Consider the following 5,591-nt stretch of genomic DNA (forward strand, 5'->3'; position numbering starts at 1 on the left):
CAGCTGGTCCAGGGCCGGTCTGCCGGAGCAGCTAGTGGTTTATTTTATCGCGTTTCCCTGTCTGTTCCTCTCAACCGGAGGTTTTTCTCGGTCCAGCGCTCAGACAAAGCCAGAGAACCGAACACCTCCTCAGAGACGGCTTTCTGGCTGAAGAGCAACGAGGAGCTCCTTCAAGGACAGCCCGAGGAAGGGAAGGATTTATCGTCAAACACGCCGGATTTCAAACACACTTTCTGCCTCCGAGCAGCCTTTAGATAGACGTGTTTTCATTTCTCTGAGTTTTAAAAACAACGGTATGGTAATAATATTATACATACGTATTTCTGTCACCGTTTCTTCAAGTCGAGCTGAACTTTTATTATGGCGGGGCGTGGCGAAGACTTAGACCCCGCCCCTTTCCGCGAGCCTGCTCTCCTCTGATTGGCCAAAATTCTCTATTTTGTGCCTCGACGAGAAATATAAGCGTCCGTCGAGGTCTGGTTGTGCAACGTATAATAAAACGCAATTAAATATGAAGTTTAACCCTTAAATGCATGAGTGTTATCACATATCCAGGTCTTTTCAGAGTTGGATCTTGATATTTTAAGGGCGCAGATGTGTTTTGAGAATAGTATTTCAACTTAAACGTTCGCTATCTGTACAAACATGCTACATTTTTTCCGGAGCTGTGCAAATGTTTCCACTGGAAATATACAAACACGAGAAAGAGTTTAGCGTGCGTCTGGTTTCCGGCCCCATTTTAAGGGAGCCTCTGCTTTATGAATAATAGATGCTTTTTTTTGTGTAGCATGCTTCCAGTATGTAGGTCATTTAGGACTTTGTGTCTCAAAGTGCCTGCTGAAACGTTACAGGCCCACCGCCTCGAGCTCGAATGCCACTTCCGCCTCAGCGTTCGCCTTGGAGTTTCCGCTTTACCGAGGAAACGTTTTTTATCGGGGCGATATTGGAAAAGGAGACGGCTAATGCCCGCTTATCGAGAGATCCATTAACTGTATCGCTGTAAAATACGGAAAAACTACAATGTGCTGAAACAAGTTAGTTTTTTCATCAGTTTTGGAGAAATGTAGCGTCGCATCACTCGCTCACCAATGGATGTGAATGGGTGCCGTCAGAATGAGAGTCCAAACGGCTGATAAAAACATCACAGCACTCCAATCCACCAGTCATCATCGTAATCGATATTTATTTTGAACTATTTTGTGCTGTTTTGCTTTCAGACGAGATGATTTGTATTTTAGGTTTGATGTTAAAATGTCTTGATGGATTCGTTTCTTTCCTTCGAGATATTAACTGATGGACTGCACTGGATTATTGTGATTCTTATCAGCCGTTTGGACGGCACCCATTCACCGAGCAACTGATGTAATGCTGTGTTTCTCCAAATGTGATGAAGACACAAACTCATCTGCATCTTGGATGGCCTGAGGGTGATTGCATTTTCAGCGAATTTTCATTTTTGGTTATTTTATTCCTTTAAATAGGATGCGTTCGAGTGCTAATTAACCAACTCAGCACAGAGCTCTTTTAGCTCAAGCTCATCAATGATTTAATCATCTACGTTAAGTCCTTTAATATTTTTCTTCCTTCTAAAAAAAACAAGTGCTTTTTTTAAGTTTTAATTATCGCTCCTGCATCTTTTTCCCCTCATCTCTCCCTCGGTATTTTCAAGATAGAAGATGGACTGGTTCAGAAACAAGAATCAATCGTTTCTCGCGCTGTCACTCATGCATCTTGTTTTGAGTAGTCTGGCAAAGGTGATGCTTTTCCTGAGAAACGGTGAGAAGCCAGCAGCCACCTGCGGTTAACCTTCATCTGCGCTGGAATTAACTTCCTGTCAGACCACTGACGTTACAATCTTCTCTTCTGTGACCTCTGGGACATTAAACATACACGTATACATACCCTTTTTCCTTTCTATATAGCATTTCATCTATCTGAAGCATGCTAGCAATGGAATGATACTTACCAGCAACGTCATAGCAACACTCCACAACCTAACAAACACCCAAGTGCCCTAGCAACACCCTAGCAACCGGCCCAAGGACCATAGCAAGCAAATAGTAACACCTTAGCAACCACCACAGGTACTGTAGCAACTGCCCCATGTACAATAACAACTGCATAGAAACACTCTAGCAACCATCCCAGGTAACCTAGCAACCACATAACAACACCTTAGCAACAGACCCAGGTACTTTAGCAACTACCCTAGCAACTGCCCCATGTACCATAACAACTGCATAGAAACACTTTAGCAACCACCTCAGATAACCTAGCAACCACATTGCAACACCCTAGCAACCGGCCCAAGGACCATAGCAAGCAAATAGTAACACCTTAGCAACCACCACAGGTACTGTAGCAACTGTCCCATGTACAATAACAACTGCATAGAAACACTCTAGCAACCACCCAGGGTAACCTAGCAACCACATAGCAACACCTTAGCAACTGACCCAGGTACTTTAGCAACCATCCTAGCAACTGCCCCATGTACCAAAACAACTGCATAGAAACACTTTAGCAACCACCTCAGATAACCTAGCAACCACATAGCAACACCCTAGCAACTGATCCAAGTACCATAGGAACCAAATAGTAACACCTTGGCAATCACCACAGGTACTTTAGCCAACACCCTAGCAACTGCCCCATGTACCATAATAACTGCATAGAAACACTTTAGCAACCAGCCCAGGTAACCTAGCAACCACATAGCAACACCCAAGCAACTGGTCCAAGTACCATAGCAAGCAAACAGTAACACCTTAGCAACCACCACAGGTACTCTAGAAACTGCCCCATGTACCATAACAACTGCATAGAAACACTCTAGCAACCACCCCAGGTAACCCAGCAACCACATAGCAATGCCTTAGCGACTGTCCCAGGTACCATAGCAACAAAAAACACCAATATTGAAAACAATATTTTATTATTATTATTTTTAAACACCTTAGCAACCACCCCAGGAACTTTAGCATCCACCCTAGCAACTGCCCCAGGTGCCATAGCAACTGCATAGCACAACCCTAGCAACCATTAAGCTTCCATTCTCACCCAATGTCTTGTTTTATTGAAAACCGATGTAGTAAATGTATAAATTAATAAATTAGAACCATAACCTGTTTTTTTCCAATAATTGTGGCATTGTATAACCATAAATGTGATCAATTGTGACTTTTGTGAGTTATGCATTTTTGCACGATTATTGCAAAATTACGCTCCAATGCATTTTTATTCTCAGTGGTATATTACTGTAGTTTCAGGTGAAAATAATAAATGGTCTTCGGCAGCTGGACGAAATACAACTTTTTGCTGTTGTTTTGGTATTTTATTAGATTTCAGTTAATGTTTCCTCAAGATTTTTTTCATATTATGCTTCTTTTGCGATTAACGATTAATTATGCATGACTTTTTTAGACCGAGGATGTTGTTTTAATACCATTTATTTATATCTGGAATTAGCTTCTATTTTAAATCTATGGGTGTATGTGATTATCTTATTTCGTCCGCGCTCGTCGTTCACTCGGAGACGGGTCAGGGGACGGACACAGAAGGGTCATCGGTTTTCAAAGCGGCGGTGAAACCGGTTTGCCTGGTTTCTAGGTCGGGAGAAGGGCCGCCTCTCTGGCCCCTGAGCTTGTCGCCGTTGACCCGGAGTGGCCTTGCGTTATTGATGTGAAAAGCCCCGCAGCAGCTGCCCCGTGTAATCCCCTCCTGGCAGACTTTCTGGCCCGGGTTTAGCTCGCCTCGACCGCTCCAATCGCTCCGTGTTTCTCTCCGGCTCCCTCGGGTCTCCGGAGAACCTGATCGTTTTCGAATGCGATGGCCGCTTTCTCGAGGAGAGTGAAATATAGGAGTTGACAGTATCGGTAAATCAATCCTTGCCGGAGCGCGCATCTCTAGAGACGTCCGAGGCAGTAATGTGAAAACGGTCCTGCTCCGCACCTGTTGCTGTCGGGCGCCGGAAAGCCTGGCCCGGATCTGCCTCTTCCTGAGGGACGGGATCAGGGTGATTATAGCATGAGACGCTGGCAGGACTTACGAAAAACACAGCCTAGATCTCCTTTAAAGATGCCGTATGTGGGTCAGCGACGGAAAACCAATTGCTTGGTTTATTCAAAAAGTAATAGTAATAATTCATAAACACAAATATTATATTTACAGAAACATTTTATTATTATACGCTTCTGTTTAATATATAATTACTAATATTATTATTTTTATTAATTTATTTTTAGTCATTTTAGTAGTTAAATGAGTTACTTTTTATAATATTTTTGTTTAGCTTAATTTATTTGTTTTTGTATTTCGACCTTAAATTGTATTATTATTATTAATTATTATATATTAAATGTTAATTTAGTAGTTAAAAAAGGTCATTTCATTCAGTTAGGAATGTTGCCTAAGTTACCAAAGTTTCCGTTTTTTAAATAAATGAATAAAATGCATACATATCAGTCACTAAGTGAAGCTTAACATTAAGTTAAAAATAAAACGAATAAATGCGTAGTAAATAACGATTAAGTTGATTTTAGCCGAGGTTGGTTTTTGTGATTCAGGAGAGCTCCTTCATCTGACGAGCCTCATGGGAGCGGTGACGGGAAAGGACAGCTTTGATGCTGTCAGTCACCGCCAAAAACATCTCCCACGGGACAAGTTGTGTGGAATTACAACAAGTCGCGGCTCTTCGTGGCTAATTCCTGGGGTGTTAAACATCACTTTCACAGCCCTCGCTGTGGCTGTACGCCGAGACAATGACAATGAGTTTAGTGAAGATATCTTAACCTCGGTGGACGAAGACCTTGAGTCAAAGTACAGATACACCGATAAAATATTACTCATTTTAGATTTTTACGCTAGTAAATAATAATAATAATTTTCAGCTGTTTGGACTTTCATTCTGGCGGCACCCATTCACTACAGTGATGGGTGCTCCATTTCTCCAAATCTGATGAAGAAACAAACTCATATATATTTTGGAATACCTGAAAAAATCTAAATGTTCATCAAATTGTTATAATTTTCAGATGTTTGGACATTCGTTCTGGCGGCACCCATTCACTACAGTGATGTAATCCTGCATTTTTCCAAATCTGAGGAAAAAACAAACTCATATATATTTTGGAATACCTGAAAAAATCTAAATGTTCATCAAATTATTATAATTTTCAGCTCTTTGGACTTTCATTCTGCATGCACCCATTCACTACAGTGATATTATACTGCATTTCTCCAAATCTGATGAAGAAAAAAACTTGTATACATTTTGGAATACCTGAATAAATCTAAATGATCATCAAATTGTTATAATTTTCAGATGTTTGGACTTTCGTTCTGACGGCACCCATTCACTACAATGATGTAATCCTGCATTTCTCCAAATCTGATAAAGAAACAAACTAATATACATTTTGGAATACCTGAAAAAATCTAAATGTTCATCAAATTATTATAATTTTCAGCTCTTTGGACATTCATTCTGGCGGCACCCATTCACTGCAGTGATGTAATCCTGCATTTTTCCAAATCTGAGGAAAAAACAAACTCATATATATTTTGGAATACCTGAAAAAATCTAAATGTTC

Source organism: Puntigrus tetrazona, chromosome 15, assembly GCF_018831695.1.
Source record: "Puntigrus tetrazona isolate hp1 chromosome 15, ASM1883169v1, whole genome shotgun sequence".
NCBI classification, from domain to species: domain Eukaryota; kingdom Metazoa; phylum Chordata; class Actinopteri; order Cypriniformes; family Cyprinidae; genus Puntigrus; species Puntigrus tetrazona.